At 40.4% G+C, this 22,769-nt stretch overlaps 1 protein-coding gene and 1 long non-coding RNA gene across 11 annotated transcripts in view; one reads left to right on the forward strand and one right to left on the reverse strand.

Annotated features, from left to right (window-relative positions):
• LOC144382558 (uncharacterized) overlaps positions 1–22,769 on the forward strand; it is a 110,649-nt gene that overhangs the window by 59,675 nt on the left and 28,205 nt on the right. For 8 of the 10 annotated variants that reach the window (XR_013449699.1, XR_013449701.1, XR_013449704.1 and 5 more), the window contains one exon: positions 13,805–13,870. The exons of 1 other annotated variant lie outside the window; for it this stretch is intronic. This is a non-coding gene — a long non-coding RNA (uncharacterized LOC144382558). Of the gene's footprint in view, positions 1–791; positions 924–13,804; positions 13,871–22,769 lie in introns of all 10 variants that reach the window. One more of the 10 variants, XR_013449705.1, reaches the window with a different exon arrangement.
• Positions 18,384–22,769, reverse strand: part of ZNF239 (zinc finger protein 239) — a 35,831-nt gene continuing 31,445 nt past the window's right edge. The window contains exon 6 of the transcript XR_013449695.1: positions 18,384–18,789. The gene's annotated coding sequence lies outside the window, so the exon portion shown is untranslated. The remainder of the gene's footprint in view (positions 18,790–22,769) is intronic.

Below are 22,769 nucleotides of genomic sequence, written 5' to 3' on the forward strand. Positions count from 1 at the left end.
TTAAAACAGAAATACAGAAATTACAAATCAACAGGGAAAATATACAGTAGCAGATCAAGAACAGGATGATGTAATATATAGATATGTACAGGTTTTGTGATCTTACAGAGTTATCAAAGATGAGCTGCAGATTTATTTCTGATCTTTCTGACAGTCATGGAAAAATACACACATCTGTTATATGATTTACATTTTCTGTAAAGAGAAACCATATTGATTGTTAATGGGGCATGAAGACTTCCTAGCTTTAAAGTCTAAAAAAAGTTCCTTTCTTGCACTCTGTATGGATGATGAAGTATGCAGCCTTCCAACAACTTCCCTAAAAGAAATTCAGCCTCTTTCATTGAGTGGTTCTTCAATGGGAGCAGAAGTCTCTAGAGCTAAGGGAGAACTCAGTGAATATAGATTTTCAGAGAATCAAAATATTGTGTCTGGTACTGTATGCTTTCCAGTATAGTAACCACTAGCCACATGTAGATATTTCATTTAGAACAATTAAAATTTAGTTCCTAAGTCACATATCAACATTTTAAGTGCTTAGTTGTCACATGTGACTAGTGCCCACCAAATTGGACAGCAGTGCTCTAGACCATTTTCTGATGATCCTGTATGATCCAGGAATAAAATGTAGAGTATCTGGAGGAAGCAATCGAGTATATCTCCTTTACTGATTATTTCAGTAAGTGATTTTTTCCCCCCATTAGGCTGTATTTATTGGTGTCACAGATAGTTCAGAGTTATACTCTTTGGCTTTCTTTTTTTAAAGATTTATTTTTTAATTTATTTGACAGAGCACAAACGGGGAGCGGCAGGCAGAGGGAGAGGGAGAAACAGGCTCCCCACAGAGCCGAGAGCCAGATTCGGGGCTAGATCCCAGGACCCCAGGATCAAGAGTCGCATCCTCTTCTGACTGAGCCATCCAGGTGCCCCCATAACTCTTTGGCTTTTATGTCCATAATTCTGTTTCACATTTCAGACCATTCTTGCTTCTTCCTTTCCAGTTGTCTTAGTCTCCTATGGTAAAGGTCACAATGACCTAATTATAATAAAATGATGGCTGTTACCAGTGCCTTCTGTCTCATGGACACTGTTGACTCTTCTCTCCTGAGAGTCTCTTGTTGGTTTCTCTGACATCACCCCAGTGGCCTGTGCCTTTGTCTAGATTTTCTATTTCATGGTGCTTTCTTTCATCCTTTTGCCCTTAAACATTATCATCCTCAGGAGCCTGTCCCAGTCTCTCTGCTTCTTGTTATTCTCATTGTCCCTCACAGACTCCATCCTCTCTGTGCTTATAGCTGAGGAGCACCTGTGGGACTCCAGAGTTTGTCTTTCACCGCGGTGTATCTAGCTGCTGGTCCCCTGTGTGTAACTTGTTTAAAAGCAACAGATCCATAATTATGAAGTACTCGTGTTTCTTTATTCTCTGTCCAATGTTTGTTGTAGCCATAGGTGTTGGAGGCTTCACTTTCCTCTGGTGTCCTTATTTTTGTCTCCCCTTTTGACTTTGAGATTCCTTAAGAACTCTGTGTCAGTGAGAGTCTGTGTCTTGTAGCTCTTTTAGCTATAATCTGTTGCTGTTATGCTGGAGTCCTCTTGGTGTGGTGATAAAGTGTGGAGGGAAAGCATTCTAAAATCTCATGATTAAATCTCAGTCTTTCAGTGGGCCTGTGTCCCTGGGCTGTGATTTTCACAAGTATTTCTTTAATGGTATAGTTTTCCCCACCCTGCCTCCTACTTCCTTCCTTGGCTGAGTTTCTCCTCTATTCCTTGAAACAATAATCTTTAAAAAACTATTCCCTCCCCTCCCACCTTAAGTGGGACAGGAAGGCTAGAGATGGATAGAGTGAAAAATTCCCTTCCTCCAGCTGGGATTAGATTTCAGAGAGTAGGCCTTTGTTATGAAAAAGATGCTGAACATATTTCCACAATGGTTATTGTTGCCCTATTCTTGCCAGGTCTAAGTGGATCTTTCTCAGATCTTCTTCATGAGAACCTGGCAGACTTGTGGGAGGGAAAGCCCGTAAATGTGTGGGACGCCACTGTAGCCAGTTGTCTACTCTGATGCTTCTCTAAACTTAGCCTCCAGCGATTTGCAAATTTACCATTTAAGTATTCCTTCCAATTTGTGGCTCTGGCAGCTTCTGCTCCAAATAAGCAGATCTCAGCTGTTGACTCTCTGGATATGCCTATCTCCAGATTTCAGTATGGCAGTTTGCCTTGTGACCTCAGTTCTCTGATGGGCTCAAGGAAAGTCACCGAGTTTTAGCTGGTCTAGCTTTTTCTTGTTATAAGGATGGGAGTGGTGACTTCCAAGCTCTTTAAATGTCAGAGCTGCAACCAAAGTTTTGTTTTGATTCTGAACCTTTTTAGTATGTCTCTTTCAATGTGAAAACTCAAAGGCTTTCAACTCTGAAAGTGTCTTACTTACATCATGATTAATTCTTTTCCATCTGTTCCTTTAATTTACTGGAATCCTTGTTATTTACATGTTAGCTCTTCTGGATATGTCAGCCAATAGCCATTGTCTTTGTATACTAATTACTTGGCTTGGACTTGTTTGCTCAGGATTCTGGTTCCTCTTACATGGGGTAGTTATTGCCCTTTACTTGATCTAGGTTGTATATTTCCTGAGTAATTTGATAGGCTGTTAGGGTCTCTTGAGCAAATGTCACCCAGCAGATAAGAGAGGGCAAATCAGTTTCTACTTTTGTGATGGCTAATAAGCTGGAAAACTGTTACTTTTCTATATTATCAGGAGAGAAGGTGCTACCTGCCATATGCATTTGGCGGTCTATCTTTCATTCTACATTCTAGGAGATTTGTACAATTGGTCATTTATGTCCATCCATTCTATTTCAGGCCTTCTCTAAAGAGTTTTGATTTTTTCACAATTCAGTAGTCAAGTTTTTCAATTTTTGAGAATTATCTCTTGATCTCTGATGGTTCCTTGTTATTAAAGTCAGTCCTTAAGCAGTTTTCTACTCAAATTTGTAAACACAGTATGGGGAACTAAAAGCAGATTTTCTTTCATTTCTTGCTGTGATTTTGTTTTATCCAGGTTCAGTTGTTTTGATTATCTTAGTTCTTACCATTATGCCCTTTGTTTTTTAAAAAATCCCTGCTGCTTCATTTTCTATTCATTTTCCATAAGTGAAGAACTATGTGTTTAATGTAAATTGTTAGTTTTGTTTTTCCTTTTGTATAATTTTTTCTCATTTTTCATGGCCTGTTCTTCCAGGCTCCTGTGTGGAGTTCTTTCTTTCCTCGTGAGCCATCTGATTCACTGCTGGTTTCAGTTACCACCAAAATGCCGGTGACTCTGCTATCCTCGCCTTCATCTTGGGCTTCCTCCCTCCTGAGCCCAGAACCACACATCCAACTGCCTCCTGGAGATCTCCGTTGGCCTGTTCCACAGATACTTCAGGCACAACATTTCTAGCTTTTAATTATGTCCAACATCTTTGCCTCTGCTTCCCAGTCTTTGCAAATGGCACCTGGTTTACCTGGGATTCTCACAAAGATACCCTGGGAGGCAATTTCCCTGTCTTTCCTTCTGTACCATGAATCAAGGACATGATTTTCTTTGAGCTTTTTCTGTTGGATCAAGTCTCTGTTCCACCTCTCTATTATTAACCCCTGGATTAGGTGGTCAACTCTCATCCTGGTCTTTGCCTTTCACCACCTAATCCAGGGGCTAATAATGGAGAGGTGGAACAGAGACTTGATCCAACAGAAAAAGCCATATATATAATTTAAATTTCTCTAATAGCCACATTAAGAAAGATAAACAAATGGAATTAATTTTATCTTGGGTTTTCCTCCTGAGTTCAGAACCATACATCCAGCTGCCTCCTGGAGCTGTTTGCCTGTTCCATAGATACGTCAGTTACAACATGCCTAAGACCTCTCTAACTCTTAATTCTGCCCAGCCTTTTTCTGCTCTATATTTTCATTATCATCAGTTGTAACACATCTTAGATTCTATTTCAGGTTGTACTGAATTAGTGTTTTCTCAACCTGTTTAAAAATATTCTCTCCTGTATTCATACACAGACCGGAGAACTAATTCTCCAATCATTTCAAACTTACTATTTTTTAAATTTTTTATTTAAAAATTTTTTAATTTGAATGTAGTTGGCATGCAATGTTACATTAGTTTCACGTGTACAGCATAGTATTTGACAAGTTTATACATAAGGCTATGCTCACCCCAAGTGTAGCTATCCTCTGTCACCATAGAGTGCTATCATTGACAGTATCATTGGCTATATTCCTTATGCTGTGCTTTTTATTCCCATGACTTATTCATTCCATAACTGGAAGCCAGTATTTCCCACTGCCCTTCACCCATTTTGCCCACCCCCCATCTTCCTCTCCTCTGACAACCATCAGCCATCAGGTTGTTCTCTGTGTTTATAGGTCTGATTTTGCTTTTTGTCAGACTTCTTATTGACATTCTGAATAAACAATAATTGAGTAGTAACATCTTTTGACTTATTAAGAGCAAGGAAAACCACTTGATTATTTGCCTGGTGTTTTAATTGACAATTGATGTTGCTTCCAGTATCCTCAACTCTGTGAGCAACTCTCCTCACCAAGAGGCTAATAGGCATAAACAAGTTTATTTTCTCTGGATACATTTAGCTATTTAATAAAATATTATTTATTTTTGATGTAAAAAATTTATTATTATTATTATTATTATTTGGCTCTTCCATTAACTGTTTGACTCCTGGCAATTCACTTTCCTTCTCTGGGAATTACTTTTTTTAATCTATAAAACGATGTGATAAACTAAATGAGACTGCTAAGCATGTGATTGACTAGGTGAGTGAATCTGTGGCTTATTACATTGATGTCTCAAAATGAGAAACCCAAGTACAGAATGAATCTAATCTCCTTATCTTCCCTGGGCCGCAGTTTCCTCATTTATAAAATGGATGTTGTGATACCTCACTGAATTGTCATAGTGGTTAAGTAATATTAGGCATATAAGACTCTAGCATAGGGCGCCTGGGTGGCTCAGTTGGTTAAGCGACTGCCTTCAGCTCAGGTCATGATCCTGGAGTCCCAGGATCGAGTCCCACATCGGGCTCCCTGCTCAGTGGGGCGTCTGCTTCTCCCTCTGACCTTCTCCCCTCTCAAGCTCTCTCTCACTCTCTTTCTCTCAAATAAATAAATAAAATCTTTAAAAAAAAAACTCTAGCATAATACTTTTCACGTGCTACATATTAGAAATTGATAGCTATGATTATTACTATGTACTAGATGTTTTAAATACTTCATCCCAGTGGGATAAATCCCACTTAACTGACTGAGCCACCCAGGCACCCTGTAAGTTTGTACCTTTTGACCACTTTCACCTAGTTTGCCCACCTTCTCTGTCTTCCTCTGGCAACCACCAATCTGTTCTTTGTATTTAAGAGTTCAGTGTTTTTCTTTTTCTTTTCTTTCTTTCTTTCTTCCTTTCTTTTTTGATTCCACATACAAATACAAGTGATATCATATGTTAAAATACAGACAGTGGTGCCTGAGTGGCTCAGTTGATAGAGCATGTGACTCTTGATTTCAGGGTCGTGAGTTCAAGCCCCATGTTGGAAATGGAGCCTACTTAAAAATAAAAGAAAAAATACAAGTGAGATCATGTCTTTCTCTGACTTATTTTACTTAGCATAATACTCTCAAGGTCCATTTATATTGCAAATGTCATGTTCCTCCTTTTTTATGGCTTTATAATCCATTATGTATGTAATCCAACACTAATTTGTGATAAAAAAAGAACTTCAGTAAACTAGGAATAGAGTGGAAGTTTCTCAACTTGATAAAGACTACAAAGAAACCTACAGCTAACATCATATTTAATGATGAGAAACTCAAAGCTTTTGCATTAAGATCTATTATAAGGCAAGGATGTCGCCTCTTACCACTCTTTTCCAAAATTGTACTGGAAGCCCTTGCTATTGCAGTAAGGCAAGAAAGGGAAATAAAATATATACAGATTAGGAAGGAAGGTATAAAAGTCTTTGTTTGCAGATGACATGATTGTCTATACAGAAAATCTGGAAGAATCCACAGAAATAATCCAATGTATTACATTATGTATAGTATCTGTAGATATTATAGAGAAGAGGATATTATGAAAAACATTATGCTAGTAAATTCCATAACTTAGAGGAGGTGGACAAATATTTTGAAAAACATGATGTACTAAATCTAACACAAAATTAAATAGAAAAGGCAGAAGAGTTCTATATCTGTTAAGTAAATTGAATCTACACATGGCATACTCACTGAGATAGACCATATTCTGGGCCATAAACCAAGTCTAAATATGTTTAAAAGGATTAATCTGGCATAAGTAAGAATCATTGAATTTGAAGATAGATCAGTAGAGGTTTTCCATTCTAAATATCAGTCAATAGAAACTATCTCCCAGGGGGTCCAGATTCTGGACTTAACAGGGAAATTGTTCAAAGAAGCTATTATAAATATATTCAAAGAACTAAAAGGAAACAATGATTATTAAGATTAAAAGGAAAGTATGAGGGCGCCTGGGTGGCTCAGTTGTTAAGCGTCTGCCTTCAGCTCAGGTCATGATCCCAGGGTCCTGGAATCGAGCCCCACATCGGGCTCCCTGCTCCGCGGGAAGCCTGCTTCTCCCTCCCACTCCCCCTGCTTGTGTTCCCTCTCGCGCTGTGTCTCTCTCTGTCAAATAAATAAAATCTTAAAAAAAAAAAAAAAAAAAAAGGAAAGTATGATGACACTGGCTCATCAAATAGAGATCATCAATAAAAAGATAGAAATTATTAAAAAAATAGGGGCACCTGGGTGGCTCAGTAGTTAAGCGTCTGCCTTCGGCTCAGGTCATGATCCCAGGGTCCTAGGATCGAGCCCCGCATCAGGCTCCCTGCTCTGCAGGAAGCCTGCTTCTCCTTCTCCCTCTCCCACTCCCCCTGCTTGTGTTCCTTCTCTTGCTGTGTCTCTCTCTGTCAAATAAATAAATAAAATCTTTAAAAATTATTTAAAAAATAGGTATGTTTTTGCAGAGTACAATGAGTAAAATTAAAAAAAAATCAGTAGAAGGATTTTTAACATCAGATTTGAGCTGGCAATGGAAAGAATCAGTGAATTAGAGGATAGCTCAATAGGGATTTTACAGTCTAGACACCAGAAAGCACAAGGGGAATGAGGAAAAGTGAACAGAGCCTCAGAGACCCGTGGAACACCACCAGACATATCAACAAAACAATAATGGGAGTCCCAGAAGGAGAGGAGAGAAAGGCATAGAAAACAAGTAATATCCAAAAACTTCCCAAATTTGATGAAAAATGTTAATCTACATATTCATGAACCTCATGTGTGAGACACTGCTGGAGAGTAACCAGTTTCTCTGAGGTGTGGGGAGGGAGATTAGGAAAGAGGCATATAAGATTATCAAAGGCATTAAAGGGACATGGTTCCTGATGACTACCCTCAGGACTTCTGCAGGAAGTCTGCCCATGCGCTTGTGTGAGAGCTTCACCCAAGGATCTCCCACTGGGATTGAGTCCACCCTGAACACCCTGAGTACTAAACCCACATCTCCCACTCTTCCATTGTGGCTGGCTCCTTGTGCACACTCCTGCGTGTGGCCACAAGAATGAGTCTAGTAATCAGTAAATGGAGTGCTATCAGGAAATCAGACCAGCATCTTTGGGCATGGGAGAATCCTCAAACTTGAGCTATAGTACCATCTTCTGGAAAACAAAGGAGAGAGGTTTGAGCAATCTGCTTGGTGAATTATAAAAACCAGGAAAGACATAAAAGTTTAAGAATTCTGCCACAAGAGGGAGCAAGAAGTGTGGAGCAGGAGTTTATTCAAAGGTGGAGAAGCCCCAGATAGAATAGGACCAACGAATAATATACCACATTTGAAGGCAACTCGTAATGATTTGAGGAGGTGTCTGCTACTTCAAATGTGAAAACAGCAATGCAAAACCACAAGGAAGATGAAGAATAAAGAAAACATGTTATCACCAAAAGATAACAGTTCTCTAATAATTGAGCTCAAAGGCATGGACTTTAGTGATCTACCTGGCAAAGAATTCAAAACAGCTGTTTTGAAGAAACTCAAATCAGCTACAAGGAAACTCAGTCCAGTGAAATGAGGAAAAACATACATGAACAAAATGAGGTATTTATCAAAGAGAAATCATAATAGTCAAACAGAATCCCTAGAGCTGAAGAATTCAGTGAGTGAAATGGAAAAAAAAAAAGCAGTAGAGAGCATCTGCAAGAGCGAATGGAAAGCAGAATAGGTAAACTAGAGGGCAGGAATTTTGAAACAATCCAGTCAGAGCAGAACAAAAGGAAAAGTTCTGCACTATGGTGGTAATCATATTGTAATATATAAATATGTCATATCAAGTTATTGTACACTTTAAACTTACATGACGTTATATGTCAGTTATACCTCAAGAAGAAAAAAAGTGCTGAAAGGAAAAATAAAACTACCCTGTAAACCAAGAATTCTATATCTAGCAAAATTACCATATTAAAAAATGAAGGTGATAAAATAATGGCATTCCACTACACACCTATTAGAATGGTGCAAATCCAAAACACCGACAACACCAAATGCCGGCAAGAGTGTGGAGCAACAGGAATGCTCACTGATTGTTGGTAGGAATGCAAAATGGTACAGCCAGTTTTGAACACATTTTGGCAGTTTCTTATAAAACTAAACATACTAGGGGCACCTGGGTGGCTCAGTTGAGCGTCTGCCTTCGGCTCAGGTCATGATCCCGGGGTCCTGGGATCGAGCCCTAAGTCAGGCTCCCTGCTCAATGGGGAGTCTGCTTCTCCCTCTCCCTCTGCCTCTCCCCCTGCTCATGCTCTCTCTCACTCTCTCTCTCAAATAAATAAAATCTTAAAAAAATATTTAAAAAACTAAACGTCCTAATAAAAAAATGAGGAAATCCTGCCATTTGCAACAACACAGATGGACTTTGAGGGCATTATGCTAAGTGAATAGGTTAGACAGAGAAAGACAAATACTGTATGATCTCGCATATATGTGGAATCTAAACAACAACAACAAAACTACTAGAAAAAGAAATCAGATTTGTGGTTACCAGAGGAAGGGGTGGGAGGAAGGGGAATTGGAGAAAGGTGGTCAAAAGGTACAAACTTCAAGTTACAAGATAAATAGATATTAGGGATATAATGCACAACATGATGAGTATAGTTACCACTGCTGTGTGATATATATGAAGAGAGTTATTGTTATATTGTTGAGAGAGTAAATCCTAAGAGTTCTCATCACAAAGAGAAGTTAATTACTTTTCTTCCCATTTCTTTTTATTGTATCTATATTAGATGACAGATGTTAACTGAACTTATTGTGGTAATAATTTCACAATATGTAAATCAAACCTTGATGCTGTAAACCGGAAACTCATTCAGTGATGTATGTCAATTATATCTCAATAAAACTGGGTGTGTGTGTGTGTGTGTGTACGTGACTAAATACACTGTTACAATGCAATATAGCAGTCACATTGGTATTTACCCAAAGGGGTTTGAACTTATGTCCACAAAAAAAGTATGGATGCATATGGATGTTTATAGCAGCTTTATCCATAACTGTGAAAGCTTGGAAGCAATCACAGTGTCATTTGTTAGGATAAATAAACTGTGGTACATCCAGACAATGGAATATTAGTGCTAAGAAGAAATGCAATGGCCTTTTCATGTTGTGGAAAGACATCAAGGAACCTTGAATGTTTATTACACTACGTGAAAGAAGCTAGTCTGACAAGGCTAAATATTGTGTGGTCTCAACTACATGACATTCTAGAGAAGGCAAAATTATGGATACAGTAACAAGATCAGTGGTTGCCAGGGGTTGGGGGGAGGGAGGGATAAATAGACACAGAGGATTTTTAGAGCAGTGAAACTATGCCCTATGGTACTATAATGGTGGATACATGTCATTATACATTTGTCAAAATCCATAGAATTTAAAGCACAAAGAATGAACCCAAATAAAAACTATGGACTTTGGGTGATAATGATGTGTCAATGTAGATTCACTTGTAACAAATGCTCTCTTCTACTACAGAATGTTGGTAGTGGGGGAGGCCATGTATGTACTGGGGCTAAGGGGTATTTGGGAACTTTCTGTACTTTCTGCTCAATTTTGCTGTGAACCCAAAACTTATCTAAAAACTGAAAGTGTATTAAAGACAATAAAAGCAAGGTAATATTTCTAGATTAACAAAAACAGAGAATTTTTGTTGCTAGCAGATCTGCTCTAAAAAAGATACTAAAGAAAGTCTTTAAGATTGAAAGGAGCTGACACCAGATAACTTGAATCCACCCACCCAAAATTAGCAACAATGGAAAAAACGCTCATTACCTAGGAACATATAAAAAACAGTATAAATATTTTTTTCTATTTTTTAAAGGTTTTATTTATTTACTTAGAGAGAGGGAGAGAGGGTGAGCAGGGAGAGGGAGAGAGAGAATCTTGAGCAGACTCTGCACTGAGCACAGAGCCTGACATGGGGCTCAATCCCACTACCTGGAGATCATGACCTGAGCTGAAATCAAGAGTCAGAACTCAACTGACTGAGCCACCCAGGCACCCCCCCTTTTTTTTTTTTCTATTTTTAAGATTGATTATTTAAAATAATTGTTTAACAGTAGCTATAGAATTGTATTATTGGGTTTATCGCATGTAATCTATATGAGTCTATAAATAGGTCTTTCTTTTCCTTTCTTCTTTAAAAGTTCTCAGGGTGCCAGGGTGGCTTTGCTGGTTAACTGTCTGACTCTTGATCTCAGGTTGGGTCTTGATCTCCGAGTTGTGAGTTCAAGCCGTGTTGAGATATTTAAAAAAAATGTCCTGAGATTGTATCAAGCAGTAATCTGTATTGGTTAGTTTATAACATAAATAGACATAATATGTATAACAATAACAGTAATACTATAAAGAGGGAAGGAATTCCTCTATTTTACTGGACCTTCATTTTATTTTATTTTATTATATATATATATATATATAAAGATTTTATTTATTTATTTGAGAGAGAGCATGAGCAGAGAGAGGGGCAGAGGGAGAGGGAGAAGCAGAATTCCCACTGAGCAGGAAGCCTGACGTGGGGCTTGATCCCAGGACCCTGGGATCATGACCTGAGGTGAAGACAGATGCTTAACCGACCGAGCCACCTAGGCACCCCGATCTTTATTTTAATGAGTTTTGCAATAAATGTTTAGAAATGAGTTGCTTTACACTTGTCATTTGCTTCTGATATTATACATGTAGCCAAATCTGCAAAACAGTCAGGAGTGGATTGGAAGGACAAGATGGTATAAAATCAAATGAGAATGTCAAAGGGAGCTTCTGCAATGGAAAGAATCCTTACTTCATATGGGTGGTATAATTCATAGCTTCATACCCCTTTTTCTTCTGGAACCTTGGGGGTTTTAGGAAATTCTTCTCAAGGAATACTTTGTTGTTTCTTGATTTGTAGAACAGCCTTCATAAGTTACTATATACATTGCCAACAAAGAATCTTTACATTCTCTGTAACTTGGTGTATTTCTGTACATCCCATGACCTTCCTGATAACATCACTGCACTGAGACAAAAATGCAGATTGGAGTCAGAAATTGTATTGATGCAAAGTCCTAGTGGCCCTGGTTATTTGAGGGAGGGCAAGAAAGTAAAAGTGAAGGAGATTATTTCAGAAATTCCAAGATGGTGGACAGACTTTTTTAAAAAAGATTTTATTTATTTATTTTGACAGAGAGAGAGAGACAGATAGCGAGAGCAGGAACACAAGCAGGGGGAGTGGGAGAGGGAGCAGCAGGCTTCCAGCCGAGCAGAGAACCTGATGCGGGGCTCGATCCCAGGACCCTGGGTCATGACCTGAGCTGAAGGCAGATGCTTAACGCCTGAGCCACCCTGGTGTCCCCAGACTATCTTTGACATAGGACCATGAACTTTTGCAACTGGAAAATGGTAAAAGATTTATTTCAACAGAGGATTTCTACTTTCTGTCTCCTTCCATGTAGTTTGGCTTAACTGAGAAACAGTTTTAGTTCAAAATGGCCAAGTTTTAAAAATTTCTTGTTGATATACTAGGATATACCTAGAATGGCCTAAGAAGCAAAGTCATCTGGAGAAAAAAAAAAAAAGGAAGCAAAGTCATTGAGACTTTGGAAACCATGTATTTTTTTAAATTTTATTTTATTGGGGCGCCTGGGTGGCTCAGTCCGTTAAGCGGCTGCTTTCGGCTCAGGTCATGATCCTGGGGTCTTGGGATCAAGCCCCGCATCCGGCTCCCTGCTCAGCGGAGAGCCTGTTTCTCCCTCTCCATCTGCCTGTCACTCTGCCTACTTGTGCTCTCTCTCTGTCTCTCTCTCTGTCAAATAAATAAATAAAATCTTTAAAAAAAAAAAAAAATTTATTTTATTAGTCACCGTACAATACACCATTAGTTTTTGATGTAGTGATGCACAATTCATTGTTTTCGTATAACACCCAGTGCTCCATGCAGTACGTGCCTCCTTAATACCCATCACTGGGCTAGCCCATCCCCCCACCCCCCTCCCTCTAAAACCCTCAGTTTGTTTCTCAGAGTCCATAATCTCTCATGGTTCATCTCCCTCCGATTCCCCTCCTTCATTTTTCCCTTCCTTCTCCTAATGTCCTCCGTGCTATTCCTTATGTTCCACAAATAAGGGAAACCATATGATAATTGACTTTCTCTGCTTGACTTATTTCACTTAGCATAATCTCTTCCAGTCCCATCCATGTTGATGTAAAAGTTGGGTATTCATCCTTTCTGATGGCTGAGTAAGATTCCATTCTACATATGGACCACATCTTTATCCATTCATCTGTTGAAGGGTGTCTTGGCTCTTTCCACAGTTTGGCTATTGCAGACATTTCTGCTATGAACATTGGGGTGCATATGGCCCTTCTTTTCACTACATCTGTGTCTTTGGGGTAAATACCCAGGAGTGCAATTGCTGGGTCATAGGGTAGCTCTATTTTTAAATTTTTGAGGAACCTCCACACTGTTTTCCAAAGTGGCTGTACCAACTTGCATTCCCACCAACAGTGTAAGAGGGTTCCCCTTTCTCCACAACCTCTCCAACATTTGTTGTTTCTTTCCCTGTCCGTTTTTGCCATTCTAACTGGTGTAAGGTGGTATCTCAGTGTGGTTTTGATTTGAATTTCCCTGATGGCCAATGATGATGAACATTTTTTCATGTGTCTGTTAGCCATTTGTATGTCTTCTTTGGAGAAATGTCTGTTTTGACTTGGTTATTTGTTTTTTGGGTGTTGAGTTTGAGAAGTTCTTTATAGATTGGATACCAGCCCTTTATCTATAGTGTCGTTTGCAAAAATCTTCTCCCATTCTGTGGGTTGCCTCTTTGTTTTGTTGACTGTGGAAACCATATTTTAGTCTAAGAGAACATAGTGTTGTGTTCTGCTTTATGTGGCATATTTGTAAGTTTTCATACCCTTTTCTATTTAAGATATTTGATTTTTATGATTTATTTTTATTTAAAAGATTATTTATTTTAGAGAAGGGGGAGGGGCAAAGGGAGGAGGAGAGAGAATTTCAAGCTGACTCAGGGCTTGATCCCATGACCCTGGGATCGTGACCTGCGCCAAAATCAAGAGTCAAATGCTTGACCAACTGAGCCACCCAGGCGCCCCCAGGCACACTTTATTAAACAGAACTACAAAAACTAAGATAAATTATTTTCCAAATAAAATAACCTTATGTGTTTATCACATTATTAGGTTCTGAAATGATCTGAGAAATGAAATTTCTTCCCATGTAACTGGGAATCTTGGATCTCAAAGTGGGTAAGTGCTTCTACTGCTGACATAATCCTTTTAAATGTTCCAATGTACTTTTAACTGGATTCTACCAATCTGCCTCTATTAGTTTGTTCTTGAAAGCATTCAAGAAATTGCCTGTTTTGATAACAATTTGTGGGGGGTTTACAGGTATCAAGATACAGCTTAAAGTCAGTTTGTGGTTATGTGTAAGAATTTGAAACAGAATGGTCAATATAAGTTTTCCAAAAGGTTAAATAATCTCTATCTCTCTCCCTCTCTCAGTCTCTCTCTCTCTGTCCCTCTTTCCTTACTCTTTCTTCTCCCACTCTCCTGGGTCTGAAAGGCTCTCCATCTTGATTCAGTGGTTCTTACTTTATCAAATTATTGCTCTATATTTTCTTCTTTTTTTTTTAAGATTTCTTATTTATTCGACAGAGAGAGAGAGGGCGTGTGAGCACAAGCAGGGGGAGCGGCAGAGGGAGAGGGAGAAGCAGGCTTCCCACTGAGCAGGGAGCCCGATGCGGGGTTCGATCCCAGGACCCTGAGGTCATGACCTGAGCCGAAGGCAGACGCTTAACTGACTGAGCCATCCAGGTGCCCCAGTGTTTATATTTTCTTCTCAATCTCTGTTCTGTTTGAGAACTAATAATGTTATTTAGTTGATTCTTTATTGGCAATGTATATGGTAACTTATGAAGGCTGTTATACAAATCAAGATCAACAATGTAATATTGAAATTAATATACCCAAGTAGGAATAAGCTTAATTAGTGTGCTATGATATATTGATATCATTTTACTCCCTTGAAATTACATCTTAATAACTTATTATTTTAGGTTTTATATTTTCTTCTTTTTGTAGCTGCTTTAGGTGTAAGGTTAGGTTGTTTGAGATTTTTCTTGCTTCTTGAGGTAGGCCTGTTTTGCTGAAACCTCCCTCTTAGAATCGCTTTTGCTGCATCCCAAAGATTATTATTTTCATTTTCATTATTAGACTGTTATTATTATTTTCATTATTATTGGACTATTGTGTTTTCATTTTCATTTGTCTCCATGTAATTTTTGATTTCTTCTTTGATTTCTTGGTTGACCCATTCATTGTTCCTAGCATGTTATTTAACCTCCATGTATTTGTGCTCTTTCCAGATTTTTTCTTGTGGTTGATTTCTAGTTTCATAGCGTTGTGGTCAGAAAAGATGCATAGTATAACTTTGATCTTTCTGAATTTGTTGAGACTTGTTTTGTGGCCTAATATGTGATCCATTCTGCAGAATGTTCCATGTGTACTTGAGAAGAATGTGTATTCTGCAGTTTTAGGATGGAATGTTCTGAATATATCTGTTAAATCCATCTGGTCCAGTGTGTCATTCAAAGCCATTGTTTCCTTGTTGATTTTCTGTTTGGATGACTGTCCATTGATGTAAGTGGGGTGTTTTTAAAGAGATTAAAAAAAGATTTTGTTTATTTATTTGAGAGAGAGTGCTTGAGCGGGGGTGGGGGAGGAGTAGAGGGAGAGGGAGAGAAAATCTCAAGCAAAGTCCATGCTGAGCACAAAGCCTGACACAGGGCTCAATCCCACAACCCCAAGATTACAACCTGAGCTGAAATCACGAGTCAGATGCTTAACTGACTGAGCCACGCAGGCACCCCTGTTATTAACTGGTTTATGTATTTGGGTACTCCCATGTTGGGTGCATAAATATTTACAATTGTTATATCTTCTTGTTGGATTGTCCCCTTTATTATTATATAGTGTTCTTCTTTGTCTTTTGTTACAGTCTGTTTTATTTTTTTATTTTTTAAAGATTTTTTAAAAATTTATTTATTTGAGAGAGAGAATGAGATAGAGAGAGCATGAGAGGGGGGAGGGTCAGAGGGAGAAGCAGACTCCCTGCTGAGCAGGGAGCCCGATGCGGGACTCGATCCCGGGACTCCAGGATCATGACCTGTGCCGAAGGCAGTTGCTTAACCAACTGAGCCACCCAGGCACCCTACAGTCTTTGTTTTAAAATCTATTTTGTCCGACATAAGTATTGCCACCAAGCTTTCTTTTGACATCCATTTGCATGATACATGTTTCTCCATCCCTTCACTTTTTAAAAAAGATTTTATTTATTTATTTGAGAGAGAGCGAGAGACAAAGCAAGCGAGCACATGCAAACGTGAGTAGGGGAGGGGCAGAAGGAGAGGGAGAGAGAATCTCAAGTCGAGATCAAGAGTTGGATGCTTAACCTACTGAGGTGCCCCTCCATCCCCTCACTTTCATTCTGCATGTGTCTTTAGGCCTGAAATGAGTCTCTTGTAGACAGCATATAGATGGGTCTTTTTTTTTTTTTTTTAAGATTTTATTTATTTATTTTGACAGAGAGAGAGACAGTGAGAGAGGGAACACAAGCAGGGGGAGTGGGAGAAGGAGAAGCAGGCTTCCCACTGAGCAGAGAGCCTGACTTGGGGCTCGATCCCAGGACCCTGGGATCATGACCTGAGCCGAAGGCAGACACTTAATGACTGAGCCACCCAGGCACCCCTTGTTTTTTTTTATCCATTCCGTCACCCTATGTCTTTTGATTGGAGCATTTAGTTAATTTACAGTCAAAGCAATTATTGGTAAGTATGTATTTATGGTCATTTTGTTACTTGTTTTATGGTTGTTTTTGAGGTTTTTTCCCTGATCGTTTCTCCTCTTGCTCTCTTCTCTCATGGTTTGCTGGCTTTCTTTAGTGATAGCCTTGTGTTCCTTTCTCTTTATTTTTTGCATAATTATTAGTGGTTTTTGATATAGCGATCTATATTAAATTGATGATTGCTTAAGTTTGAGCCCATTCTTTATCCTTCCCCGCCATGTTTTTGGTACATTGTGTCATACTTTACATCCTAAAGAAGATGTGGTATAAGATACAATGGAATATTATTCAGCCATAAAAAAGAGTGAAATCTTGCCATTTGCAACAACATGGATGGATCTAGAGAGTAGAATGCTAAGTCAAATAGAGAAAAACAAATACCATATGATTTCACTCATGTGGAATTTAAGAAACAAAACAGTGAAGAGCGCCTGGGTGGCTCCGTCGTTAAGCATCTGCCTTGGGCTCAGGTCATGATCCCAGGGTCCTGGGATTGAGCCCCATGTTGGGTTCCCTGTTCAGCGGGAAGCCTGCTTCTCCCTCTCCCCCACCCCCTGCTTGTGTTCCCTCTCTTGCTGTGTCTCCCTCTGTCAAATAAATAAATAAATAAATAAATAAAATCTTAAAAAAAAAAAAGAAACAAAACAGTGAACAAAGGAAGAAGAAAAGTGACAAGCCAAAAAACAGACTCTTAACTATAGAAAACAAACAAATGGTTACCAGAGGGGAGGTAGGTGGGGGGATGGGTGAAATAGGTGATGGGGATGAAGAGTACACTTATCTTGGTGAGCACTGAGTAATATATGGAACTCTTGAATCACTATATTATACACCTGAAATTAATATAACACTATGTTAACTACACTGGAATTAAATTTTTTTTAGTTTTTTTTTTAAAGATTTTATTTATTTTTTTGACAGAGGCAGCTAGAGAGGGAACACAAGCAGGGGGAGTGGGAGAGGGAGAAGCAGGCTTCTCGTGGAGCAGGGAGCCCGATGTGGGGCTCGATCCCAGGACCCTGAGATCATGACCTGAGCTGAAGGCAGCCGCTTAACGACTGATCCACCCAGCCGCCCCTAAAGTTTTTTTTTAAGTAGGCTCCACACCCAGCATGGAGCCCAGCAATGGGCTTGAATTCACGACCCTGAGATGAAGACCTGAAGTGAGATCAAGAGTCAGACACTTAACTGACAGAGCCACCCAGGCACCCATGGAATTAAAAAATTTTTAAAAGGGATTCATAAAAAGAAAACAAAAAAACCTTAATAGAGCTTCAGTGTCCGTAAATCTCTCTGCCTATTCATTTACTGCCTATATTTTAGGGCATGCTACTTCAACAAAACACTGATATCATCAAGTACTTTTTAAAAAATATTACTTTAAAAAATAATAAAATAATCTTATATAAAAACCCTTGCACATTTAAATGCATTTGAGAAATGCAGATCAATAGAAAAAAAATTTGTTTATAACACAAACATTTAACGTTTTCATGTATTTCTTTTTAGTCTGTTTTTTCCTCTCTTTATAGGTAATACTCATTTTTTATATGCACAATTAAATGGTATGCAAATTATATGCCAATAATTTTTCATTTTATTTTATTTAATTACTTTTTTTTAAAGATTTTATTTATTCATAAGAGACAGAGAGAGAGAGGCAGAGGGAGAAGCAGGCTCCCCGCTGAGCAGGGAGCCCGATGCGGGACTTGATCCCAGAATCCTGGGATCATGACCTGAGCCGAAGGCAGACGCTTAACCATCTGAGCCACCCCTCCACCCTAATTTTTCATTTTAAAATATATAATATTTGTAACTTCTATTTTGAATGAGTATACATGGACTTTAAAAATATGAACATTTAGGTTATATCCACATTTTCCCCACTTGACAAAACAAAACAAAATACAGCACTGAAGGCTTATAATGGATTTATTTATTGAATTACTTCTTAAACGTGACTGCATTTTGGAATCACTTGGGGAGCTCTGCTGAGGCCCTACCCCAGACTAATTAAAGTAAAAATCTCTCAGGTGGGATTTTGTTAAGCTGTGATATTAATGTGCTGCCAAGTTTGAGAACTGTTATATTATAGGGGTGATTCTCAAAGTTTAGTGGGTATCAGAGTCACTTGGAGGGCTTATTAAAGGACAGGGTGGTCCTGCCCCCAGAGCTTCTGATTCAGGAGGTCTGGAGTGGGCTTGAGGAGATGCATTTTCTAACTAGTTCCCAGGCGAGACTGATGCTGATGCTGCTGGTCTGTGGACCCCACCTTGAGAGCCATTGATTTGTAGAGAATGATTCCTTCAAGAGAGACTACCTAAAAGAGATTTACAAGGACAGAGGGTAATAAATATCTATTTTTCCGACAAAGGACCTTAATCAAAGTGTTTTCAGGATAAGGTGCACGAATTTATAACTTTATTAGCAATGTATAGCTATAGTAGCTTCACTTTAGCACTCGTAGAATTATATTATAATTATATTTTATATATTTATATATATTAATATATTTATATTTATATGGTATATTTATATATTATGTTTCTATATTATAATTGTTTTGAGTTTTTTGGAGTTTATAGGCAGGAAAGGTTATTTGGAAAACAGTTTACTTGGAACGTCCTCTCATGCACTAGAGGCAGTATCGGGTGATTCACTAGGGCTCTGCCACGGGGCTAGGAGTTGGTGGTGGGGAAGAAGGAAGACCCTCTCTCTTGGAAGGTCAGTGGTTTCCGGGGAACATTTCTGTCTTGCCCCCTTTGGCACCTTCAGCGTGGGTGCAGTGAGGATGCGTAATTGCCATAGTGTTCTTCTTCTTTACGTCAGACTCATCTCTAGAAGTTCAGATTGAACGTTTAAAGAATTCTCCAGGTGCTTCTCACAGGAAGCAGCACGAGGACCCTGCTGGTGAGGAGATGCAGGCCCTGTAAGGTGTGGCTGCATTTGTGGTGGCGCCTCTGAGCTGGCCGACTTCTACAGCTCTGCGTGGCTCCGGCCCCCGGTGGGTCAGGTGCTGAGAAGGCAGGGCCTCTATCAGATGCAAAGATGATTAGGCTTCAGCATGTGCACCCTATAAATCTCACAAAATTTACAGGAAGGGAAGCAGACATAGCGATTCCTGAGGCGTCTAAGGAGGCCGCCAGACACCCTGGTTGATATTAGCAGCTTTGAAAGAGGTGTGGAAACCGCAGAAGCAATGGCATCTTGGTTGCCTAGTTATGTAGATATTTCCTAGGCTTGGACTCCTGGAGGCCAGATTCTCAGAGCGCTGGTTCCTGCATGGGGAATTGATGTGCGAGGGTCACACTGCCCTGGTCTCTTTGAAGGGCCCCCGCGCTCTGGGAAGAAGAACACATCATGGGAGTACTGTTTCATGTATTTTGTCATGTAGCCTGTTGTGTAGCTTCCTTGTCCTTCTCTCCCGGAGCACTAGTCATTCAACTCTCAGATTCTGAGAGGCTGTTTTCGCCACTTCTCCACTGCCATGGGACTTGGACACATGAATTAACCTATCAGATATTTAGCAAGATACATTCCATCGCAGGATTGTTATAAGACTGTTTGAAATTGTCCGGCATATTGTACATCTGGCTATTTTAGAAAGCTTTACCAGTGTGTGTGGATCAAATTCTTTCTGGCCCTAAATGCTGTCCTAGCAAAGTCCTGGACGTCTCCTATTGGAGGGGAAGAGGACGAGGACATGGTGGATTTGGGGCACCAGCATTGCCATCAGGCTTGACTGCAGCTGTCACGCTTGCAAGCCTCTTCTACCAGGATAAGGGCGCATTATCATGGTACCATTCAGGCTTAGTTTGCCTTTGAAAGCCTATAAGAGGGGCACCTGGGTGGCTCAGTCGGTTGGACATCTGCCTTGGGCTCAGGTCATGATCCCAGGGTCCTGGGATCGAGTCCCGCATCGGGCTCCTTGCTCAGCAAGGAGTCTGCTTCTCGATCTCTCTCACAAATAAATAAAATCTTTAAAAAAAAAAAAAAAAGAAAGCCATTGGGGTTCCAAAGAGAAATACGTAAAACTAAAAAAAAAAGCCTTTAAGAAATGTAGGATGCTTTTGCTATACCCACTTTTTCCTACAAAGAAAGTACTGTTCAGGGAGATTCTAGACCTCTCTAGGACCACACAGCTGACAAATATTAGAGCAGGACTTTAAGCTATGTCTTGAGGTTTTGGGCTGTTCTCAAACCTTGGTTTTTAATTGGTGTCATCTGGGAGCTTGGTAAAAATGTAGAGCCCAGGCCCTATTTAGTGTCGGTGGGCCTGGGGCTCTGTGGGCTCCTTGCTGATTCTGATAAAAAGCCAAGTTCAAGAAAAACTGCTTCAGATTCTGCTCTGCCCACATCCTAATCTGTTAGCTTCCACAGATAAAGTCTAGATGAAGGCAGTCACATCATCAGAGAAATCATTATTTCAGCAAACATAAGATTGCCCTTCCCATGTGTCCTGGGTCTTTAAGATAGGGAAGATAGTGCAGGAAGGGTTCTCTGGGCTTGGTCAAGGCACATAGGTGTGAGAAGAGGTTAAGTATTCTGGGATATTTAGCAGGGTAGTATTCTGGGAGCCTGCAAGGAAGGGAATACCAAGAAAAGATTATAGAAAGCTAGAATGGGGCCTGGCCACCAAGATCTCTGAATGTTGGGTTAAGGATCTGAGCTGTGTCTGTGTTCTTTAGAGTAGAGGTAACATAACGCTAAGACTGAGCTTATCAAGAAAATATTTATTTCATGATAAGGCACTGAAGTGCTGAACAGGGTAAGTGGATTAACCCTCTCTTTCTATTCTCTCGCTTGATTTGGGAAGAGCTGGACACCAAGCAAGGAGAGAAGCAATGGCCTACCAGGGGCAGAACCAGGCCCCCAGACAAAAGCCTGTTCTCAAGGGCTCTGATGACAAGCTTACTGTGCCCAGTGATTCTAGGAAGATAGAACATGTTCCTGGACAACAGTCTCCCTCTGGGACCCCTGGAGGCAGGAGTGTAGGTGTGGCCCCAGATTCCCCTGTGATGGCCAGTGCAAGCTTAGGACCTTCTGCGGCTTTGCAAAGTTCCCCTTCTTCCTCAGGCAGCTCAAACCACTCTCTCACCTTTGACATATTCTCTCAGTGAAAAGTCTACAGAATCGGGAAGTCAGAGACAAAAATCCCATCCCAGGACAGGGGCCCCTTAGGACACTAACTGGCTCCTCTGGGGAAGACCTAGGGCTATCTCAGCAATTCAACCACCAACTCTTGCAGCCATCACTGCAGGAATGTCCAAAATGGGAAGAACCCTTGAGTCCAAGTCTCAAGATGCTTCTACAAGCTTTTCTAAAATTCCAACATCCAAAGAATCCCCAGGAGATACTTCTTGATGTAAGAGATCCACAGTCAGACATGAAAAGGCTGTTCCAGGCCATGCTTCAGGATTTTTCTTCTTGGCAGTTGCTCTTAGATGAGAGCCTTGAGAGGATACTTCAGCAATACCTTTCAGCCTGGGGCCAGCAGCCTGGCTGGGGAGACCAGCAGGGGAACATGCTGCAGCCCCGTCCGCCCACAGTCCAGTATCAGCAGCAGCCCCATGGCCAGCGGGCTGGCTGGAGAGCACAGCAAGGCACACACTGCAGCCCATCCCCCATGGTCCAGGGTCAGCAGCCCGGCCGGGGAGAACAGCAGGGGCAGGTGCTGCAGGCCTGCCCACCGACAGGCCGGCAGCTCAGCTCAGAAGGCCAGCAGTCCCGGAAGGCTGCAACCCCATCACCTCTGTCCCAGGGCAGTGCACAAGGGGAGAGGTGACTGCCAACTCTTCACTAGTCTCTGATGTTGGAGCACGAGATGCACCTGCCTCAGCAGTAGTCCCTAAATTAGCGCTACTTTTGGAGACTGCTCTCCAGATACATAAACCTGCATGCATGAGCATCTCCACCCACTGCCACAGCTGTGGGCTTTGTAGCTGCACTTGCAGTCTCTGAAATTGTGAAGGAATTGCCTATTCTGGGATCTCTGAAGTCACGTCAGCAAACCCAGAAGCAGCTTTGTATTGTCTCCAAAGCTGATGATGGTCTCAAGCACAGGATGGCTATATTCTTTCCCATCGAAGGTTCTAGGTGCCATCCTGAAGCAGAAACTGGCACAGGAGACTCCAGAGAAAGGTGCCTCTGCTGTCACTGTCAGCTGTCTAGACTACTAAGAGAGCCAAGGGGGTCCATTCAGACCCTTGTCTGGGAACAAGGTCAGGATCTGAATGTTTCTGACTAAAATCTAAATGTTCATTAGGTTAAAGAGTTTCACAAGTTTATAAGGGATGGCTC

Source organism: Halichoerus grypus, chromosome 7, assembly GCF_964656455.1.
Source record: "Halichoerus grypus chromosome 7, mHalGry1.hap1.1, whole genome shotgun sequence".
NCBI lineage: Eukaryota > Metazoa > Chordata > Mammalia > Carnivora > Phocidae > Halichoerus > Halichoerus grypus.